We start from the raw sequence: 25,359 nt of genomic DNA on the forward strand, positions 1-25,359 counted from the left end.
GCTTCCATTATCGTAATGTAAATATCTACTTTAGTCTATCTCTTCATCTGTAATGGTTACTTAATTCTAACATCATAAGCACTGCTTTGACAAAACTTTCTCTGTTGCCTTTTCTAACTTTCAGGCTGTGACTGAAATGAATCTGTATTGGATTGTCCCACTACCTCAGTAAGCAAATTAAATTATAAAAAGAGAGAGAGAGAGAGAGAGAGAGAGAGAGACAATGCCAGCCACAGAAATATGTCCAGTCTGTGAAGATGAATGATGCAGGATTGCAATGTGGTCTCAGCAGTGGTGCTAAGAAGGTGTGTTTAGGTGAGGGGGTGCATGCACAGACATGCAATGCCAACACTGGACTGTGTAGAAATGCTTTATTTAAATGCAGTACCTCAACTTAGTTGACTACAAGTGCAGACCCCATCTTCTCGTATACACTTCATAAACTACTATAGACTCCCTTTAGGATTAAATATAAGCTTCTATCTGCATCCCTACATGCAATTAATGCTTGCTTTATCAGTGCAGCTTGACATTGCAGTATTTTCTGCACTCTTCCATTAATTATGACAAAGCCTAACTTCTAATTGCCTTATTTCCTAACACAATTACTTGATAATGTGACTTTTGATCCCAGCTACCCAGTAACTTGGTTATACTTTTTAGTTTCATAACTTCCTAATGACAATTGCTTTGTTTTACAAGTTTAGCAACTGAATGTCTGACAGCTGTTCCTAGCAATATCCAGCCATGCGTATATACTGATGTACATTTTTCTCATCTAACTCTGCCTTGTGTCTATACCACAGTTATAGGACTGTGTACTTGGGCATTATCGGGTCTACATTCACGCATCAAATAACAATTTCAGTGAATGACTTATCAGTAAACATAAATAGTCAACATTGAAATCACCGAATGTGCTTATCTTCGAAAAATAATTCATTGAATGGCCATAGTTGGCCAACAACCAGGAAGTACCGCAATGCATAAGGTAAGCTAAAGAAACCCTTTTATATATTCCCCATTGTAGTGCGATCTCGGAGTTTGTATATGTGTATAGTTGGGGGGTGTGGGGGCAGAGCCCCCCCCACCTTGGTTTATAAGGTGTTTTTATTACCATTCACGATGTGGGCCAACTATGGCCATTCAATGAATTATTTTTGAAGATAAGCATGTTCAGTGATTTCAACGTTTGTTGAGAAGCCATTCACTAAAATTGTTATTCGATGTGTAAACTTAGACCCGGCATTATCTCTGTACTGTGTTTGTAATGTTTTTTTTTTTTTTTTAATGAGTCTGAGGATTTTATACAACACATTTTTTTCCATGAATATTTTGTCATGGTTAGGAAAATGGATGCAAGTACTTCACATCTAGTCATATCTAGTCTGGTTCTTATATTTCTGATTTTTTTTGTACTGTACAAATTGTTTTCTTTATCATGAAGAACACTGCTTCTATAAAAAAGATTAACTTTCAGTATTAATTTTTCATTTGAAAACAGCCTTATTTAATATTTTCATTCATATAAAAAAGGATGTCATCAAACAATAAGCAACCTCAGCTTAAGTTCATCTTTTTGAATTGTTCTGCATATAAAAGCATAGTCTTAGAAGACAGTTTTTAAGCACACAAAAAATGATGCAAGCAACTTTGGAAGCATGATCAGTTTGTTGTAATCATTATTTATCTGAAAGCAACCCTTTTAATGCATGAGGTTCTCTTCTGATATAAAAATATGAATTCATAACGAGCAAAACAGTACTAAAACTTTTCATGCACAATCCTGTGTTTGCATTCTGCATGAAACATGATTTACTTCTTTTTTGTGGTGTATTGCATCTTTCAGAACAAACCGCAGTACATGGCAGACGATTTTAAAATGAGTAGTTTTCACGACTAATAAGGTGCATCTATCAATGAATATAAACATATGCTTTTCAAGCAAATGGAGATAATGTCCAAATCACACAATCAATGAAAAATATTTCATAGTATTTAGTGACATTATAGAAACAAATGCAAAATGTGACATTTGGTTTTTGAAGTTTTATTTCTACCCTCAACATAATGACAGCAAGAAAGAACTCTAAACCATTCTGAATTGCGGTGTCCTTAACATTTTACAAGTCAAGTAAGAGGTGTGATTTGAAGCTGTTAGCATATGACTTGTAGATATTTCATTTGATGTACACTTTTCAGCACTTTATAGTTACATGGAAACTTTACAGAAGATCTACAAATATATACAAGGGTTACAACATATTTTGTTGTTTTTAATACTGTAATGGGATATTAAGACCTAACCCCGTAGTTTTGTATTTTTTGTGCTGGCTTGGAATTTATATGCAAATTCAGCAAGTTGTTTAAATTATAAAGATACTTTTATAGGACCAGCAAATATCAAAACAATCATATGTAAATCATCAAACATCAAAATAAACCAATATACAAAATGAATATAACAAAGAAACAGCACAAAAACGCATATCCAATAGGAAAATGCACAGCTTATAAAAACAAAGAATGGTCTATGGTAACTGAAATATAAGCTAAAGGAAGTCAACTGAAATATAAGCTAATGGATGTCAACTTAAACAATTCACAATATATGCAGGCCAGCAGAATTTTCAGTATAAATCCAGTGAGTAGACACAGGAAGTCTTGTGTGCTTAAAGTATTTTGTTGTAACTAGATATTAAAACAAAGGACAAGTGAGACCTCAAAAGAACGCTTAAGAATTCCCATCATTTTGATTTTTGACAGAAAAGTTCTGTCTCTTCAATAAGTACATCCCTTCACAGTTACACTCAACTTTCTATTGCCACAAGTGATTATACAATGTTTTAATACTTTCTATTGTTGTATAAGACGTATCACAAATGGTACAAACATAGATGTAATGTGTCAATAGTACTCATGAAATGTCAGGGCTTAAAAAAGTAGTGCCCCCCTCCCCCACCGGCACACTGCACTGTGTGTTCTAATATCTGCTGACAAATTGTTCACCAGCAGTAAAAACTTTTCAAAGTAGCTAAAACCTCAGAAACTTATGCAAAGGAAATGCAGAACTGCCCTACTGTTGCTGGGTAGGCTGCACGGCTCAACACTACTTTCTTTCTTTCTTTTTTTTTTCTGAATAGCTCATCTCACATCTTTCTTAGGAAAACATGCAGTGGGTGGAAGTGGGTTGAGAAGTCAAACAGCAACACAACTGATTTCTTACTGCAGAGATAACAGCTTTCCATACTGGTATGATGAATGGGAATATATACTTCTACACTGAACACTGACTCTTAACACCAGTATTTTTAAGGAACTAATAGAAAGAAATTGAATAAAGCACTGATTTCCATCCTGTGCACATTCCGAGTTCCAGTAATTAACTTTAAACACAGAAAGGGGATTTACTCGTATTTAATCATAAATAAACACAAAAAATACTTTCTCAGTACCTTATTAATGAACTGTGCTGCAAGAATAGGTTTTTTTTTTCTGAATAGCTCATCTCATATCTTTCTTAGGAAAACATGAAGTGGGTGGAAGTGGGTTGAGAAGTCAAACAGTAACACAACTGATTTCTTACTGCAGAGATAACAGCTTTCCATACTGGTATGATGAATGGGAATATACACGTCTACACTGAACACTGACTCTTAACACCAGTATTGTTAAGGAACTAATAGAAAGAAATTGAATAAAGCACTGATTTCCATCCTGTGCACATTTCGAGTTCCAGTAATTAACTTTAAACACAGAAAGGGGATTTACTCGTATTTAATCATAAATAAACACAAAAAATACTTTTGCAGTACCTTATTAATGAACTGTGCTGCAAGAATAGTTGAACTGGTTCAATTAGCTATGGTATTTTCTCAGTTTTGTCCTCTTCTGATATCAAATACAACACATAGACTAGAATCTCAAATGCAGTTTGAATACACTGGTACCATGACTGACAGTTACTACATTTATAGGGAAACAAACAGGTGTTGGGAAGGATCATATCTAGATCTGCATGATAAAAATAGGTGAAAAAGGGATTAAAAGTCTAAACCCTTGATGGTGCAGCTGAGTATAACTAAATTCCAATGAGAATCACTGACGTCTAAATTGACACATGGCTGTACTGTCTCTCCTACAAATATGCATGCAGATAAACACACCCAGACACACGCAATTGCACATACACAAATATACTTCTATCTTTGAGAGAAAAACTCAGAAAATAAAAAGGTGAAAATCTTGCGGCCTTAACATAACAAACAGATACAGTTTATTTAGATTTTACTCGTGTGCATATGCTAATTCTCATGATCTTGTCATTGGATATTTTTATTTAATAGCTCAGATTTAAAAATTAGTAGTTTCACCACTTTGGTCTTAAGTGAAGTCAATATAAACATTGTATTGCCAGAACTGAGCTCCCGGCTACACCCGCATCATTCCTCCAACAGTTAAAAAAAAGAAAGTTCTATAATTAATATTCTACCAAGGTCATACAGTTTAATGGACCCCTTGCAGTATTAGTGCAATTTCTGGGGCTTATGCTAGTTTTATTTCCATAGCATCCCAGTGTATGTATGTGTGTGTGTCTATAAAGCGTTCATATGTTTAATATCGTCATTTTCAATAAAATGTATTGATTTTTATACAAGTTAAAAGTGCTTGATTACTCTGAAGCCTCAACCGAGATTGCTTACATTTTGTGGTTTGTTTTTCCTGATTTTAAGTAGTCTCAGCCGGCATCTTTGATGCTCAGAAATTACCAGTTTTCCCTGTGTTTTTTTTTTTCCTTAAGGGTGGGAGCCATCTTAACCCCTAAGGCCGGAAAACTACTGCACCTCACTACAAGGATCTGTTTTATACACACATGCGTATATATATATATATATATATATATATATATATATATATATATATAAAAACACATGCACAGCATTTTAATCAGTGTAAAAAAGAGTTATAGCCTGATGTGCTTAACCCTCCAGATTGTATTTATACTAGTGGATTATTTCAGAATGAATTTTAAGGGGAAAAGGTGGAGTAGTACACCTTTATGGTGATACTTTAATGAATATCTTGCTACGACATATGGGGGGTTTTCTACCCATTTTATACATGCATATACACAAGCATCATCAGTGACACTCCAGGAAGTACAGACTAGTGAGGAACTTTATGATATTACATCAGAAGACAAAGACTTGACTATTTGCCTCTATAATAAAAACTTATTAAGGAAGAATATTTTTTCCAATAGCATGGTGACTGTTTTTAATGTCATGATAACAGCATGGGTTTGGAAATGACCGCAAATCACTAGATAAACCAAGAGGAAGAAAAAAGATCTGTTGTCTTCGGGTTCCTATCAGTTCATCGAAACTTCAGCAGTTCGAACACCATATGTTTGAACTGTGAAGTTCGAAAATTGATTATCACGAAGCCACGGAAAACCAAATTCTTTCCCAGGGAAAGAATTTGGTGGGCCGTTTCTGTGGCTTCGCGATTTTCAGCACTATGGTGGAACGTTACGGGTCAGGTTCAGGTAAGTGTGCGATTGTGTGGACGTTAGGGTTAGGACGTGGGTTAGGTGAGTTAGGGTTAGGGCACGGGTGAGGTGGGTGTGCGATAGTGACAGACTTTAGGGTTAGGGTTAGGGTTAGGGCACGGGTCAGGTGAGTGTGCGATAGTGACGGACCTTAGGCTTAGGGTTTGGGTTAAGGTAAGTGGATGGATAGTAGTGTATGTACAGTTTAGTGTAGGATTAGATTAGGATTTTAAGTGTATGTGTGTGGATTGCTGTTTTTTTGGTGTGCTTGTGTTGTGTATGTGTTTCTTCTAACAGCAATTTTTTTTCCCTGGGAAAAAAATCATTGTTCTAAGCCTTCGATGATTTTGCACTTCGAGATTAGAAGTTGGAACATATGGTGTTCGAACTTCTGCCGTTTCGACAAAGTGATATAGACCCGTTGTCTTCTAGGGTGGAAAGGGACGTTGTTGAGTTCGGGAACAAATAGCAGAAATTTCTGTGTGCTAATGATCTAATGCCAGTGATATGCAAACTCAGCAAAATTAAATTTGAGACTTGAAATGGATGCAACACATTATAAAGTATGCATATTATAAAAAGGTCACCCCTCCCCACATACTTACATAAAAAGCAGTGAAGCACAGGTTAAGGGAACTGTTGTAATTTACTGATTTGTGTATTATTATAATGTGATTCAATAACTGACTTTGGGACTCAGCAAATACTACCTTGAGGTAACTGTGCATACCTCTCAACTGTACCAATTTTTGCAGAATGTCCACATTTGTGACTCATATTTTTGGTCTATTTCTCATAAAATTTTGGTTTTCTGGCAAATCAGTGGCAAATCATTCAGGATAGAAGTCAGAAAATAATGGCAGACATTTGAGTTTCAGACTTCATACCCTTCAGAAAAATTATGTTATTTTTGGGCTTTTGTTCCCCCCCACCCTATTATTTATGGCATTGTCCAGATTTCTTGCTGTAAGAGATTGAGAGGTATGTAACTCTGTTTGTCCAGTGATTATACCATGAATTGTAATAAAGAAGCGTCCTGCTTTGCAGCCCACTCCAAAAATATGTTAGCTGATCAGGTTAGTCAGTAGCTGAAGTAGCCATCTGCTCAGTTCCACAGTGTGTCACTGGCTGAAGGGGGAATGCATGAAGCAGCGTGTTCCTTGGTTATGTGTACCAATATCGTTATTCATTACATGTAGTCTGTGGCATAGCATTGTGGTGATAAAAGAAGAGTACCAGTCACAGGCTGATCTGATCAATCCTAGATAGTCTTGGGATGGAGCTGTAGAAACCAGGTTTTCATGTTAAGGTACAGGGGACAGTTACATTGTCATCTTTTGGGATCTGCATGTTTGCCTTTTCATAGACCTCAGAGTATAACATGTTTCTCTGCATATACTTCTGCATACAGAGTTTATTAACGTCTGTTTTTGGAATATTTTTCTTAGAAAAGTGTTTTAAGAAGACAATGCTTCACTGTATAGTTACCTGTACAGTAGGCTTCAGTAGGGGTGAGGTCTGCTAGGTCATAATAGACCTGAGGGAGGGAGCAGTGATACAAGAAATATGATAGGAAGCCCAATCCTATAATGGTGTAAATCAGAGTACTTGGTCAGAGTATCATACCCATATATTTAGACTACCTGCAAAGTTAGGAGGGAAAGATAGTCAGTGACATCACCCCCTAAGTTGCAGGACATAAAGCAGCCAGATCCTCAACTGCAGAAAAGATTAGAGCATTGTGTCTAATGCTAACACAAATTCCTGCTCAGAGACTGTAGCTGAACAGCAATCACTAAGATGTATAGTAAGTAACACAAAATAAAACAAAAAAATTCTACTTTAAATTTCAAAAACAGACAAAAAGGATTCTCAGCTAATACCTTTGGGATGCACTGAATGTTCCCACACTGCCAGCCAAGAAGGAAGGCTGACTGCTCCCAAGCCCTTCAAGTAGTACTTCTTGCAATACACACGTGCTGTATGCATACAGGAGTGTGGATCTGTCTACATAAATACACAGCTTCTGTGCACATGTGGCAGAATGAATTTCTGAAAGTGATAGGTAACTACTGTGCATGTGTGCCTGAATACATGTAAGCCAGAAGCAGAAGTAAAGCATAAATGTTATATTAAAAACAAGACCACTTTACAATGTCAGCCTTATTAACATTAAAAACAAGAACCTTGCAATTATGAAGGTGCATAAAAGGTGCTGTTTTTATACTTTGTACTCACTGCATTTTATTTAGTAAATATTACATTTTAAATAATGGGTCACAAAATCAAACATTCAGACCTCAGTTGGTATAAAAAGACTAAGTCAGCTGTATTACTACTGACACAGAACAACATACTGCTGTCTACATGGGTAAGGAAAGAAAAGTGAAACATGAAAACCCAGTTCCTTTTATATATGGATGCAAACACACAGCTTTAATTTTTTTCTCTCGTTTACAATATTTTAGTTAACAGCAAACAACTCTTGAAAAAAAAACTGGCTAGCTCACTGCTAGGAATGAAAGCTGGTTTCAAAATTTAAGTGTTGAAAAAGAACTGCTAAGTGAAAATTCATTCCATTTCCCTTTCCTGACACAAGTGTTTCTGAGTATAATATGAACATGTTAAAAGAAAAAATATCTAGCCCAGTGTTTAATAAAAAGGTGCCTCACCAATGGTGACTGCTGATCAGTTGCCAGTAGCAGTGCAAGAACATATGTTAAACAGCTGCGGCCGCTGCGTTGGAAGTAGAAATCATAGGCAAATGACCGGGATACCATAGATTCAGGCTTGTTCTCCTTTGTGTCATGCTGTGGCCTAAGCTTAGCCCTCAACTGCCCTTTTTGCAGAATATCCCTGATTTTGCCTCATATATTTTGCCCTGTCCCTCATAAAATAGTTGATTTAGTTTCTTACTTATTGTTCCGAAAATGTATGCTCATACAAAACCTGCTGTACTAATAATGTCTATATAATGTCTAATGGTCTAAAAAATGGGGAAAATTTATTTACAGAAATTATTGGGGTACAACAGGGCTTTATACAAAAAAATCTAATTTTGTACTCCAAGAATTCAAATGCTGCCCTCTACACTGGACATTTGTATATATTCTCACAGCTGCTGACCTCTCACTTCTACAAAAGATTTTCTGTCCCCACAAAGGCATCAGCTACCTAATTCTAAACAGGACTAACACAGCAAAATAAGAAAACAATGGATATTTACTCAGATGTGTGTTCAACTCTGTGACTTGCCTTTATCCAAGTACTCAGTACTGTAGTATCATTAATAACAAGACACGTGGTAGACAAATCATGAACATGCTTAGCTAAATTCATACAACACAATGACTAACTGAAGGAAAATGCTCCAAGGAGTGAGTCATTGAATTCATCTTGCCCCTTCCTTCACTCACTGAAAGTGCCCACAAAGATCGAGAAACTGTCTCATAGTGCTAAAACCACAGAGTTTATTAGACTTAGTTGGGAGGTTGTAAATGTCTTTTCCTCCCATACAGGGACTGAGGGACATTCCCTACTCATTTAGCTTTCTGTAACCAAAAAATTCAGGAAACATAAGTCATAAGTTACTTTTCAGCTTACTGGCTTTTCTTTAGTCATGTCTAGTGAACTCCAAACTAACCAGAAAGGATAATTTTATATGAGCACATCTTGAATTTTGTGACAGAAACAGGGTATTGTGAGGCAGAAAGGCCTGATCTTGTTATAGTATACAGTTCCTAACATGTACACCAGCTTTCTAGAACTTAAAGCACCAAACACAACTAGTCCTAGCACGTTAAATGATAATATTAAGGCTATCGATGTTACCAAACAAAACTAGCTCCTGTTATACTAAACGATAATATTAAGGCTATGGATGGCACCAAACACAACTAGTTCTGGTACACTACATGATAATATTAAGGCTATGGATGACACCAAACACAATTAGTCCTGGTACATTGCATAACAATATTAAGCCTATGGATGACACTAAACACAACTAGTTCTGGTACATTACATGATAATATTAAGGCTATGGATGGCACCAAACACAACTAGTCCTGGTACACTACATGATAATATTAAGGCTATGGATGACACCAAACACAATTAGTCCTGGTACATTGCATAACAATATTAAGGCTATGGATGACACCAAACACAACTAGTTCTGGTACATTACATGATAATATTAAGGCTATAGATCGCACCAAACACAACTAGTCCTGGTACATTACATGATAATGTTAAGGCTATAGATCGCACCAAACACAACTAGTCCCTGGTACATTAAATGATAATATTAAGGCTATGGATGGCACCAAGCACAACTAGTCCTGGTACATTAAATGATAATATTAAGGCTATGGATGGCACCAAACACAACTAGTCCTGGTACATTAAATGATAATATTAAGGCTATGGATGGCACCAAACAAATGGTCACTAGTACATTAAAAGATAACACTGCAAGTAACTCACTTCTTCTTAAGTGCTCTTTGTGTTTGCTTATGCTCACAAACTCACTGATGCAGAGACACACATGATAATCTAATTACTTAAAGTATTTTGACAGTCCTGTCCTTCAGTCTGAATATTTACAGGTCAGCATGGAGCTAAAAATATCAAAGAACATTCTGCTGTCATTTGTAATTGTTTCACATATAGTATCACTGACAATGGTATTGGTGTTCTATTGTATCGATTGCTGTTGCTTGCTTGCAGCTGAACAAACTGTAAGCCACATATCTTTGATAAAAGGTCATCAAAAAGCATAATGGTAATAACACAAACAACAGAAGCTGAATGGGAACAAATCAGTGTAAGCTTATTATGTAAAGCAAGATCAACTTTGTGCATATACATGTCCTCCAAACTAAAGTACACTTATGTTGTATTTCCACAAGATAGACATGTCTAATTCTTTATATTTTTTATGTTTTATTTAATTTTTTGCAACTACAAATAATGAAATGAGATTCCAGGTAGCTAATTTCAGAGAAAGGACAGTAGTCGTGGAAGACAAGTGTTGTGTGATGCAGACTTTGTAACCCCCAAGTGAATGTTTAAGAACTTCACCTTTTCTCCCATATCTAAGTAAACGTCATCTATGATTACTTAGCCCAAAAAACTCAACTACACCACCAGGCATAATAACAAAGAAAATAAGGACAGAAATGGTTCTTTTATATTATTTGTATCCTGCTGCTTGCCAGCTATCAGTCTTCCCATAACCTGATAGGCCTACTTGTTTCCTGTATGCAAAAGCTGATTATTGGAGGACATCAGTTAGGCGGTTTACCTTTACATGTGCGTATTGCACACGGGCGACCGTCAAATGTTAGAAAGACAGTTTTCAAGTTCTGAAAACTTCAAACGGAAGACGGTTCGAATGTACAATGAGCGAATGCACAGTGAGAGTCGCTCATTGCACATTCGACATTTAGGGGCAGCGCGCACTATAGTGGAGAGTTGGAAATGGTTCCATTCCCCGCTGTAGTGCGATCTCAGAGTTAGAATAATAAAGAAGGGGGGAGTGCAGGGGGGCTTGCCTCCCTGCATTACATGGCATATACTTTTGTTGTCGACATTCATGTTCGAAAAACAGCGAATCGGCTGTTCGATTTGCTGCTTTTTGAACATTAGAAACTGTCGCTTTTTCCAGTTTCGTTTTTACGATGCGAGGATATGGCCACTCGCAGAAGTGTGATTCGAGGTTTTAAAGGTAAACCCAGTTAGGCAATGACTACAGTTTTTAGTTAAATGGTAATCCTTCATCCTTGCAGCAACTGAAGGGCTAGACCCATCTTCCATTGGGTGTCAGGTCAGTAAGCTGCCTCTTCAGCCAATGACAGGAGAGCAGACAATAACCTCAGACTCCCATCTTTCCTCATAGCTCCTCCAGTAGATGGATCAGTAGTCAGCCCTGTGTCATCAGAGTTGCAGTCAAGGCTTAATCCCTTTGCATCACAGGACCCGTAAATAAATAAGACAGGCCACATGATCTACTATACTGCATTTTTAACACATATTATAAGCAATATACCCAGACAATGTGAACATTTTTCTTTACATTTTATCTCTTACATTACTGTTCAGTTCAAGATTCCCTTGTCAGCATCTCATGCATTTTGGAACACTGGAAAGTACTTATCCAGGAATCCAGTGCAGTGAAAGAAGTATTTTTTTTTTTTTGCATATCTTAGATTCACCCCTTCACTCAGTTTCATAATATGCTCTTTGTTTCTATACACTCAGCATTCTAAACAGTATGTTGCTCTTTTACCATAAAAATCACAAGTAAAACATTTAATGGTATTTCCCCTCCTTTCTTTTCGTTTCATTGGTCCACCAAGTGGAGTTGTTCTCTTCTCAAAGAACTGCTAATGAGGTTCAGATTGGTTAAGTTGCGTGACTTCCAGGTACTGGACAATATGCACCTGCCAATATGTGCATTAACTGAAAGAGGTCACTGCAACTGATATTTGTCCTCCCCTTGAGCTGCAGTGACCATAGAGTTGATTATACAAAGGTCACGGGTACAGGAATTTAGCTCTGCATGGTGTTGTGTGGGCTTACTCCCACAGAATAAGTGATACCATCACAATCGCTTTTCTTGTGATCATCAGTTTAATTTTTGAGAGTTGTTTTTTGTTGCACTCTGCCATGAACCATGCATGTTTTGTATCACTGCACCACACCCAGGTGGGCTCAGCAGTCAGTGTTACACCATCAGGAATATTAATCCTCCAAAATGTAAAAAAACTGCCAGTGGGAGCACATAGGAACAACATTTCAGTTGCTATTATAGCTAACTTAGCAAATTGCTGCTGTTTGACCTTCCCTTAGCAGGTAATGAAATGTACTGGATGGTACTAGTAGGCTATACCTCATTGGTTAAGAGACTCAGCTGGTAATGACCATGTTAGCTGGCATGACAGCACCTACTGTCCTTCAAGTCTGCAACCTTCGGTACCTGAATCCCTCCAACATACTCAGTATTCTATTTTTTTTCAAACACCTTTATTGAATTATCACTTGTGACATAGGGAAATTTGCATTCATAAAAAAGTAATCAAGCTATATTAACATAACAAATGTTATACCTCACATATATTGCTATATATCATATAATCTAATATTACATCAGTTATTTAGTTACTCCATTTTTTAAACAAGAAACATCTTTATTAAATCATCACTTACTACATAGGCAATTATACATTTATATAAATGAAAACAAACCACACTGACACAATCCTAGTCGCAAGCATTTTACATCACAAACCATACTGACACACTTCTAGTTGCAAACATTATACACATATGCAGTATTCTAGGTGAGAACTTGCCAGTCATGTGACACCGGCCTCCATCTTCTTCTACAGCTGATACTACTTTCTTAGCACACCAGTGCTTCCTTAGCAGCCCAACATTTTCATAGGACCCCAAAACTCAGCACTCCAACATTACTATAGTATCCCAGCATAGCCTGAGAACACCAATGCTTCCTAAGCAGCCCAACATTTCCATAGGACCCCAACACTCAGCAATCCAACATTATTACAATATCCCAGCATGGCCTCAGCACACTTATGCCTCCTTACAGCACAGTATTTCCATAGGACCTCGACACTTAGCACTCAAACATTATTAAAGTATCCCATCATAGCCTTAGCACTCAGGTACTTCCTTAGCACACCAACCCCTCCTTAGCAGCCCAACATTTCCATAGGACCCCAAAAGTCAGTACTCCAACATTACTATAGTATCCCAGCACAGCCTTAGCACTCAGGTACTTCCTTAGCACACCAATGCCTCCTTAGCAGCTCAATATTTCCATAGGACCCCAACACTCAGCACTCCAAGATTACTGTAGAATCCCAGTACAGCCTTAGCACTCAGGTACTTCCTTAGCACAACTATGCCTTCTTAGCAGTTCAACATTTTCATAGGACCCCAAAACTCAGCACTCCAACATTACTATAGTATCTCAGCATGGCCTAAGTACATCAGTGCTTCCTTAGCAGTCCAACATTTCCATAGGACCCCAAAACTCAGCACTCCAACATTACTATAGTATCCCAGCAGAGCCTTTGCACACCTATGCCTCCTTAGCAGCCCAGCATTTCCATGGGACCTCAACACTCAGCACTCCAACACTGCTATAGTATCCCAGCACGGCCTTAGCATTGAGGCACTTCTTTAACAAACTGGCATGCTTCTACATAGATTCATAGATTCATAGATTAGTACTAGGCTAACTGCACCTGTGGGACATTTTAAGCCTAGCCAATTACCCCATCTGAGAATCAAACCATGCACCTTGGTGTCTGAAGGTAAATACCTAAACCATTATGCCAACCTCCCACCCCTCCCATCAGCTCTGCCCTTCTTTAGCATCACATTATTACACAGAACATGAACACTTAGTATGCTTTCAGCATGATATCACTTCCTTAGCACTGCAACATTCCTATACCACAGCCCAGCATTTCTTGGGCAGCTCAACTTACCTGTAGTACCCTAACACGATTAAACTCCACACCACTACTTTAATGCACCAAACTTCCACAGACTGGTAGCACAGGCCTAACATGCCAGCATTACTGGAATATCCCTGCATTTCCACAGCCAACACTACTTTAATGCACCATCACTTCCACAGACTGTTACCACAGGCATAACATGCCAGCATTACTGGAATATCCCTGCATTTCCACAAGCTGCATAATACTTCCTTAGTATACTGGAACTTGTACAGACAATATGTAACTAGTACAGCTGCTCCTCCTTAATTCACCAACTGCTCCTTAACACACCAGCTCTAACTCGCATCCTCAACAACTCATTAACATATCAATCATTTCTTTGTACTTCAGTGCTTCCTAAGTGGCTCTACACATCTTAAGCACATTAGCATGTTTAGCACCTTAAAACTTCATTATTATTACTGCATTTGTAGCAACTGCTGTAATATGTCATAGCACAAAGCAACAATCTATATTCCATCAAAATAGCAATTCAGGGACTATAAACACAAAATCTACCTCACCTCCCTAATAGGACTAGAACAAGGAAATGCTACCTTGCTTATTATCTGCAGCTATTATTTTCTTTCCAAATGCTTCATAAAGGCCTAGTCTTCTCTAATTTAATTTCATTCTATCTCTGTATGACTGAACTAGCATGACAGCACTGCCTTCAGCAAGAACGACAGACACAGATAACATACAAAGCTAGAATCAGGCTTCTTCACCAGCATGCTACAAGTCTATACAAGATAAGAGTCGTCTGTAAATGCAGTTCTTCCTTTTATCCCTCTGTGTTAAAGTCTCAGAAACATAGCAAGTTTTATAAACAATATGCAAAATTCAGTCAGAATAACTAACATGTATAGAAAGTATGGAGCAGGTAAGGGAGAAGTGTTGTCATTATGGTTTCCAACTCTTTCATTCCTTTAAAGGCTTGAAGTAAATCAGACCAAACCCACTCCATCATCACCACTGATACAAAGCACAGAAGCCATGATGAATAAAAGTTACATCCACGTATTTCAAACCAAACCCTACAGATATGATACTTTCACCTACTGTTTCCTATTTTGAAACATAATAATGTCACCATACTAAAATTTTTAATACCTCTCTCCAAAACAACACTAACATAGAAGGTATCACTGACTGCAGAGCTCTAGGATACCCCCAACTAATGACTAAGACCACTCATGTAGACAAGATTACAAGTGAATCAGATGCCCTGCACTGGGTGCTTACTAAACTCTCTACATAAACTTCATAGCTGTAGAGGTGTGATAAGTGATCATCTCCCCAACCATACCACATAGATACATAATATACCTAATAGTCATTCCATAATTAAGCACATCAGGGGACTCATAAGGCTGACACTTTTTATTTTTCCATACATCTGTCAACTGAGTAAGTCCACTGGATGTAAATGTCCCTTTTCAGGGGTGACCCAAGAACATTGTTAGTCAAATGACTTGCTCGAAGTCACACAGCAAACAAACAAGAGGTGGAAGGAAACCCTTATACAGGAACTAGCTGCAAGAGCTTTAATCCTCTTCAGCAACTACCAGACTACATCCATCCATCCATCCATCCATCCACAGCCCCTTTTCTCATTTTTGCATATGCAGTTGAGGTGTCACTTCAACAGTGGCAATCGTCTAGAGTCAAAGTTCACACCATCAGGTGGCCAGCCTTGCAATATTTGTTCTTCTGTACCACACACTTCCATGTACACTCACACATATAGCCAGTTTAGAGTGTGCAAGCCACCTGCATGTCTTTGGAATGTGGGAGGAAACCCATGCAAACACAGGGAGGGCATGCAGACTCTGCACAGAAGGCACCTGAGCTAAGAATCAAACCAGAGAACTTCTTGCTGTGAGCTGACACTGCTATCCAACTGCACCGGACTAAAGCAGAAAGTAAATTCAGTTAACTGCACCATACTACATTCATTCTTGAACATTAATATTGTAGCCAAGTTCTTTTCTAGCAAGCTTCATACATTTTAAATAGAAATACTACTAGGAGATACATTAGAATCAAAGAGTCCTTTACATGGGTAATATCAATGCATCTGATGTCTGAAAGGGATACAGCCTGGAGGAAGATTAAGTCTGAGTAAGGAGGACACCTGCATAATACTTTTAATGCCCTTAGAAATAAATGCCAGCATGAACTTACGCAGGTTAAGAAAACATTATATAGTACTTTGCATCAAATAATCTTGAGCATCCAATCAAGTTCTGGAAAGGATTAAACAGCTTGTTAGAGAAATCAAGCAGCAGTAATACCATTTCTTCTTACTACCTGCACACCTTAACCCTGTAATCACCTTTTCTATAGATTTAATTTGAGCAGTAAATGATTTAACAGTAATGCTCAAAATACTTGGGATTCAGCTTAAGTTCTTCATTTATAACCATCAGTTTTGCAAAAAAAGTCACCTTACCAGAAAAAAAAAGAAAACAAGGTTTCCCTCTATTGATAACCTCCCACCAGCCTATATAAAGCTAACTGCCTTATACCATCATCCCCGATTAGCATTTTGATAAATAGTGGCATTAAGGAAAAAGAAGCTTGGTTTTGGAAAAGTAGCAGGCTGATTCCTGTTCATGATGAAGGTGACATGTCTATATCTGGGAACAACCATCTTGTTACAACAGAGGATACATCAGCAAAAAGTCTTGAAACTGTGTTGCTCAAGCAGCTTATACAACTCCTCACCCAATGCAATGTACTTATCAAATCCCAACATGATGTCCAGTCAGGTCACTGCATAGACTCAGCTCTCAATAAAGTTACTTAGTCCTTGCAGAAAACATATCAGCTACATCACATCTAAAACAGACAAGAGAGGCAATATAGCTGACATGTTGCCTGGCATCTGCAAAGGACTTGGCACTGCTGTACATAAGCTACTTATGCATAGATTAAATCAGATAGTGTTAGATAGTAACTTTTGTGCTTGATTTCATAATTACCTCATAGAAAGAACAGAAGAGTCGTCTAGGAACAAAACACTTTTCACTTTCAGCTTACTTCTTCCACTGTCATACAGGGCTCCATCCTTGTCCCTCTACTTTTCTTCTTGTTTGGAAACAAAATGATTGTGCTTACAGGACCTACAGGTCAAGGGTCAAGTTAGGTTTAAAATTAATCTAACAAACTCTCTCTAGCATAGTATTTAAAAGTCATCTAATAAGATCCCTAATATAACCACTAATTATTATCTTCCTCAGTTATGGAATAAACTTGCACTTAAAATGCATACATATACGACCAGCAGATATTTAAGAAGGAACTCCCAATACTTTTATACACAGAGCAAAAGCTGCAAAAATACGTGGTATGCCCTGACATCCAATAAAGAGCTATAATTTCCAACTGCCAGTCTTTAAACCTTTCCCATCCTGATCTTTTTTTCTCATATCCTCATCATAGCCTAGCTATCAGCTCCTCACTTTACTCTGCTGTTCTCATGAATTTATCTTTTTTTCTGTTTTTCCTTATATGACTCATCCTAATGTTAATCCAGCAAACATCAGCAGCAGCTATGTCAGCTGCACTGTAACTAACCTACTATCCTAATGTAATGTTTAATCCAGCAACTAGTCTACCAGCCTAATGTAATGTTTAAACCAGCACAGGTTCATAGGAGGTTAGTAGGTTAATGGCCCTTGAGCTGTTACAAGCCAATCCATATTTATCCCACACTACCCCAAATGATGGTGGTTAGATGAGTGAAGTTCACAGAGGTAAGGGTCTATGGTAGTTAACACCTGCTTCCTCTGTACAGGAAGGATATGGGCACCACCCCAGGAGTGAATTTGCAGTCACCCATCCATTGATCTAGGTTGCTTTTAAAGAGGGTCAGGGAGGGGCTGTGTTTCACATGAATTGGAAACTTGTTCCAGAGAAGTGGCAGTCTGTGGGAGATGTATCTATCTCTCCAGCATGACCTGTTCATGTCAGAGGCTAGGTTAAGATCCCTGTAGTGACTGTCTCTGTAGCAGTTTGATTTACAAATGTGTAGCGGAAATGTAGTTCTTCGAGCTATTTATTCAGTTTATTAATCATGGTAGAAATCACTTGTAAATTGTGTGTAACTGTACACGACAGGTTTTGATGTTAACTTCAGTACCTCAACAAAAGTTATTCACCTTGCAAGACTATATGCTTAACACTTTATCTGCTGCCATTGATGGCAATCTCACAGATAAAGCTTGATGTCAGAAGCATGGATATCCGAGGAAGATAAAGCAGTAGCATGAAAGGTATAGGGAGGTGCATGTTTGTTATCAGTTTAAGGGTGAGTAGGTGAGGACTGAGAATGGTTCACGTAAAGGAAAAAAAACAAAGCCAGCCAAAAGTCAGTCCAAATCTCAGCTGTATAATCAACACTTGTCTAGTTTAATTTTGTTAACTACCAAATGATCCCATCGTTATCAGGGCTTACAATATTACAATATTTATCTCTCTCTCTCTCTCTATATATATATATATATATATATAAATATAAAGATATATATATATATATATATATATATATATATATATATATATATATATATATTAATATTATAACACTACCTCTGGGGTGCTCACTTATTAGTAAGGTTACAGGGTTGCAGTATCTTGATGTCTGGCTGAGGAATGGAGTAGCGTTTAGAGAATTTTTTACTGTTAGAGAGTATATGCTTATATCTTGTGCTGCCAGTTATAGAATGGAGGTATATAGCTGTCTGAATGTTGCAGGGAGTAGGCAAAAAGGGTTAGTAACAAGAATAATGCATTACCTGTACAGGTAAATGTGACACTGAGAGTGTAAGAGGATACTTGAAGTATTAGCATAAAGAGGGGAGTGCAAAATGAACAGACTTCATGAACACAGTAAGGAAATAGTTGGATTGGTGAGAGAAAACTGGTCAGAACAAGAACTCAGGGAAGCCAATTAATCTTTTATAATTCACTTATTTTATTTAATTCCTTATAATTCTGCTGACAATTTTATGTGCAGGTTGCTATTGAGAATATCAGCTGTAGCAACATTTTCCAAATACAAAGGCATAATACTCTTGAAGGCACTGCATATCAGTATAATGCAAAAGGGAATAGTATGTACACCAAACTTTAAATAGTCATTCTGTCTTCTGTCTAATGGCTACATAATAAAATAATTGAGGTCTTAAATCCAATAGATAATTATATATATATATATATATATATATATATATATATATATATATATATATATATATATATAAAGAGTATCTAAGTATCCCAGTGCTTCCCTAGCATCTCAGCATGTATTTGTAATGTAAGTACCTCATTTGCATCTTAGACATCTTTTTAGTACAATAGTTCTTACTTACAATGTCAGTACTTCCTTTAAATCACATCATATCATTAGCATCTCAGCAATTCCTTACAACTTGCTTAACAAACCAAACATATTTTAGCATCTCATCTCTTCAGTAATGTACCAGCATGTTATTGTCATTCCAGCATTTTCTCAGTACCTGAGCACTGCCTTAGCATTGTTAACATGTCAGCAGTTCTTTATCATCCCAGTACTTGTGCACATTCTCTCCTTTTCCTAACACAGATGCACTTACTGCATATCAGAGCACTTGTACCCATCACTTCCTTTCCATCTAAGTACTTCTTTTGCACAGGAGTACTTTATTGCATCCCAACATCCACTTAGTATCTCCATGTTCTGCATTCTTTAATATCCCATAACCTAAACTTTACAGATTTCAGCAGCCATTTACCAGTGCTGTAACTTTCTTAGTATCCTATAATTTCATTTTCAAAACTGTTTAGTAACAAACTTCTTTAAATTTTCAGTACTTCCTTACTACCCTGAAAATTCCTATCACCTCAGCATTTAACAGACCGATGCACATACACACATACACAAATGCTCATGCAAGTGTGCATGCACAGACACACAAAGTTTAGGAGAAGTGAAACCTTGGTTAATGCATACGAAAGTACAAAGCTTGGACTTCCAAATTGGCTGCACATTGAGCAACAGCTTAATTCTAGCTCTCCCAATGTGAAAGTAGAAACTCAGAAGAAAAGGCCAGTGGACTTTTGTGCTTCTGAGTAAATTTCAGTAACTGGCTAGTAAGTACACTGCCCGGATGCAAGGAAAAAAGAAATACAGAGGAACTAAAGGAAATTCAGCTACAAGAGGTGAGGAAAAACTAGGAAAAGTATTGCAGCTGTTCAGCAAAAAAGCAGTGCAAGCTCCAGACATGACTTTCAATAACCTAGAGAAAAACATAACACAACTGCATTCAGACCTGGTTAAAATAAACAAAGCACTAATGGAGTATATCAACTCAAACAACAAAAGGCTGGAAAAAGTGTTAGAAGCTTTAAACAGATATTCAGATGAGGTGATAAAAATGCAAAAATCAGGAAATGTTGAGAAGCTGGTGTGAGATTCAAACTCTTGTACCCAGCTATCTTCAAAATATTCTTCCCTGGAGGGACAAAAATCTTTTTGATGAAGTACATGCTAAGGAGGAAATACAGAAGTTTGTCCAACAAAAAGTGAACAGTGAAACAGAAGGGGATTCTGCTTCTTGTTCTTCTGATAGTAATGAACTCAGAGAGACTGTGCTAGTGAAACCTTCTCCAATATTTCAATGGAAAGTGTTGGAGAGAATGAAGGAAGCACAAGAGTTGACTAGAATAATTGAGAGTATGTTAGAAATGAAGCAGAGAGAAGATAAGGGAGATGGGATGAACAGGAATAAAACCAATAACTTGGGAATTGACAAATGTGGGATTACAAAGTAATAATTATATTTGTGAAATATGACAGAACAAGAAAATCTGGAAATATTGGACTTTTTTAGAGTTTGTTGGACTTGTGGGGGACTCTATACCCTACTTCATGTCATTAATGTTCAGAAAAATACTTATGGCAGGGGAAGAGGAGGAAGAAAGTTAACTGTTAGTAAAACAAATTTTTAATAGTACTATTTGTGTCGTGTATGATTTTCTTTACATGCAATATAGTAAACTTTTTTCAGTTGTTTTTAAGTGTAACCGATATACTATTGTAAACTGGTGCTCCTGATTTTTTTCTTTCTCCCTGTCCAGTTTTAAGAAATGTAGGCTCTGCAATGTAAAAAAAAGTCTGGTTAAAAGAGCATTATAAAAGAAAAATGAATGTGCTTATTCTCATTCTTGCATGGGGAAATGACTAGATTAAGACTCATAAGCTTGTTTAAGTAACAGATTTTAAGAGAAAGCAAGTAAATAAAAAATAATATTGATTATAAGGCATTTTTGTAGCAAATAAATGTATGCTTAGTAGCAATTCTGTATTTGGTCCTCATGTCTCCACTGAGACAATCTGATAAAGAGCAACTGGCTACAATCCGATAAAGAATCAGCTAGAAAAAAGAGAAATTGGCTAGGAGATAATGTTCTCTGAAAGCATTCAGGTGTTTTTCCAGCTGGGAGAGCTATGAAGATAAGACAAAACCACTTAGCAGAAGCACAAGTTGTACCATGCGTCTAAGCATGGGCAACCTTTCTTTTAGGTTAACTCAAATTGTGAGTGTGGCTGTTAGTTTGGGACATTTGTTCCTGTTAGGACTGTAAAACTTCAATATTTGAAGATGTACATAGTTTTGTGTGTTAGTATTAAGTCAATAGGTTTTAGGGGATATTGGGGTTGTGTTTGTTTTTTTTTGTTTGTTTGTTTGTTTGTTTGTTTGAGGGCTTTCAATAAAACAAAACATTTTGTAAGATGTGACATAGGCTCAAATGGATATGACAAGAAACAACTGTATAAAAGTTCAACCTGCCAAACAGTATATGCATGTAACATAAAAGCTGGAACTAGACATTTAACAAAAAGCTGTTATAATAACTTTTTAATACAATGATGCTTTCTGTTATGTCTTTAATTGTCAATGGTCTCACAGATGAATACAAAAAAAGAAAGAGTAGTGAATTATATTAAAATCTGTATAGTCCAGATAGCTATGGTACATGAGATACACCTGGAAAGAACTGAGTATGTGAATTTAATAAAGATGTTTTCAGGATGGTTATTCAGCATAAATACCTGGGATAAGGAAAAAAAGGCATACTTATATTACTTGCAAGAGGAGCTGCAATAGCAGGATTAGGATAGATAGATAGATAGATAGATAGATAGATAGATAGATAGATAGATAGATAGATAGATAGATAGATAGATAGAAGAGGATGAAAAAGATAATAACGGTAGATTTGTAGTACAAATGGGCTACTGGCAAGGGAGGAGGGTTACATGGGCATGTATTTACATTCCATCTAAAACTGCTATAATGCAGCTTAAGAAAATTCTGGGGAAAATAATCAGCTTTCAGTAAGGAATATTACTTAAAGGTAGGGAATGGAATTTGATTTGCAGCAGTGAAGATGTGTCTAGGGGGGTCCTGAAAGAAATGTATAACAAAGGAGGGTAGACTTTTGAAGAGATTTATGAAAATATTTGGTATAGAATATGTGAATTCAGTACTAGGAGATCTGAGTAAATTTATATATTATTCCCCAAGATACAAAAACTGGGCTAGACTAGACAGAATTTACATTTCACAGGAACACGTGCATTTAATTGAAGGTCTTGATATGCACCCAATAACTATTTCATATCATGCAAAAATAATAGCTAAAATAAAAACACAGGGTAATTAAATAAAAATGAGACAATGGCACTTTCCTAACAATCTGTTATATTTAGAACCATTGGCAAAGAAAATATCGGACTCAGGAATTCAAGGTTATAATTGATATGGCAGTAAAGAAAAGCTGGCTCTATTTGCAGATGATATTACTCTATACCTGACAAAACCAGAAAGAGACATTACAGTGCTGTGGATCATTTAAGACAGCTTCATATCTTTTCCGGATACAAAATTAAGGAAGCTAAAACAAAGGCAATAGAGGTAAATTTTGTACCTCATACACAAATTGGTTCAGCAATATCCATATTTATGGAGACTTGATAAAATGTAGTATTTAGGAGTATGGATTAAAAATGATTTTGGTGTGGCAACTAAGGATATGTGAGACGAGACTAAAAAAATAATACAAAAACTGAGAAATTGGAAGCTATGTTATATGGCTATTGATAGTAAGATACAAGAAGTTAAAATGTTTTTGGTCCCTATAGTCTTATACACAGGTCAGGCATATTTTTGTCAACCAGAGGAGAAGTTGCGCATAGCAATTACTAAAGAGCTGAATGATTTTATCTGTGAGGGGAAAACAGCAAGAGTCAAGTCTGATAAGCTGACTTTTCAACTACAACAAGGCGGATTGGTATTACCCAATTTCAAGGAGTATTTCAGAGTTATACAATTAAGGCTCCTATACATAGCAGAAGCAAAAACTTATAATTCAAAGTGGAAAGCAATGAAGATAAAATGGGGGGAAAGCTCAAGAAACAAGGAGAGACTGGGATTTTGGATGTAGATCTTTAAGGAGAATAACAATAATTGGGTCTCTATTAGATCACTGAACGCTTAAAAAAGCGAACGGCGATTAATTGACCCTGTGTAAGTGAAAGCTTACAATGTCGAAGTGTCAGAACAGTGATATTTTTCCAAGGGAAAAAAATTGCTGTTCCAACAACAACAAAAATAAATAAATACAATTTCAAACATCACATTAAGTGGGGGGGGGCCTTCATCCCCACACACCCCTACTTAAATATACCAACTCATAGACCGCACTACAGTGCCAAACATGGCAAAGTTCCGAAATGGCCAAGCGAATTCTTTCCCTGGGAAAGAATTTGCTTAACAGCCGCTTTGATATTTTGCATTTTCAGCCTTTTATGTTTGACCAAGATGCATTCGAAATAATGCATCTTCTGTCTTCTAATTTAGACCCCAGTAATCATACAGAATATTGCTTCTCGGCCTTTTGGCTAAGATCAAGTGTAATAATCATACAGAATATTGTATTCATAAAGTAGCAGAAAGTATTCTAAGAATTAAGCCAACACGGTAATGGAGAAAGTTGATTCTGCCAATAGGAATGACTGCAATTAGGGAAATAGACAATAGGCAAAAGGGGGCTGGAGTTTATTGGAGAAAACTAGCAAAGGAACTAAGGCATTGGGAGCAAATAACTGGAGAAAGAAAGCTAATAGAATGGGAAGAAGCCAAGAGTTTATTTGGGCTGCAGGTTAGAGACTGCCTTCCCTAGCAAGGACTGATATCAGAGTATAGATAAAGAGAAACAAATAGGGGGTCCTAAAAAAAGACCAGCACTGGTAGAATCTTTAGTAGAATCTAGAACAGAAGCTGCCATTAAAAAGGGAATTATTAGGAGAGCATATAAAATATTGCATGACAACTATAAGAATCGATCAGAGGAGATTAGAAAGGATAGAGAAGAGAGACTGGATAAGCAATTCACAAAGAAACAATGGGGGATTTATGTATGCCTCACAAATATGAAATAAAATCTAGAAGATTAAGGATTTTTGCTTGGAAATGTTTACACATAGATATTTTACACCCCAAGTAGACTCCAGACTTTAGACATTCCTTCACTTCCCAAATGTCCTACAGCAGCAATATTTATTAGCAAAACATATTGCTAAGACATTTTAAAAATCATTCAAAAAGTTATCCATTTGGCTTTTCTGTAGTGTATGTTAATTAATTTTCTCTCTAGTACTCCATCAGGAAACCTTAGAGCACAGGCAAAGAATGGATTAGTTAGCTGACAATAAAACTGATCATTATGAAATGAATTTTATATTTATTCATAGGTATATACTAGGCTAATGACCACTGGGGCTTTTATAAGCTTAGCCAAGCTTCCTAAAAGTTTCCTCCAAGTTTATGTGCCTTAGAAGTTATGTTAATGGGTATATGTAAACTAAGCAAGATTTATAGGCTGTCTCTGTCCATTAGAGACACAGGTGCTAGACCCGGGGTATAATTCCTATTTCTTATTCACTGGCCAGGTTTCTCTTGAATAGGTTTAGGGAAGAGCTCTGCTTCACATGGATGAGAAGCCTATTCCAGAAAAATAGAATTCTCTGAGTCACATACCACTTCCTCCAACATGTCCTACTCATGCCACATGCAAAGTTTGGATCCCTAGATTGAGTAATTCTGATACTGTTTGTTTTGTGAATATGCAAAAGGTCTATCAGAGTTGGATCCAAAGATGCCTTGTAGGCCAGGCATAGGTCATGTCTCAACAATCTATAAGAAGCAGAGTATAGAGAGA

The 25,359-nt window shown here is 36.9% G+C and overlaps 1 protein-coding gene across 3 annotated transcripts in view; it reads right to left on the reverse strand.

Moving 5' to 3' along the window:
• The window catches only part of STAC3 (SH3 and cysteine rich domain 3), a 385,666-nt gene that overhangs the window by 177,734 nt on the left and 182,573 nt on the right, over nucleotides 1–25,359 (reverse strand). The window contains exon 1 of one of the 3 annotated variants that reach the window (XM_044083625.1): nucleotides 3,816–3,834. The exons of the other annotated variants lie outside the window; for them this stretch is intronic. The gene's annotated coding sequence lies outside the window, so the exon portion shown is untranslated. Of the gene's footprint in view, nucleotides 1–3,815; nucleotides 3,835–25,359 lie in introns of those variants that run through there. 3 annotated transcript variants of the gene reach the window in all.

Source organism: Protopterus annectens, chromosome 9.part0, assembly GCF_019279795.1.
Source record: "Protopterus annectens isolate FY-2018-M chromosome 9.part0, PAN1.0, whole genome shotgun sequence".
NCBI lineage: Eukaryota > Metazoa > Chordata > Ceratodontiformes > Protopteridae > Protopterus > Protopterus annectens.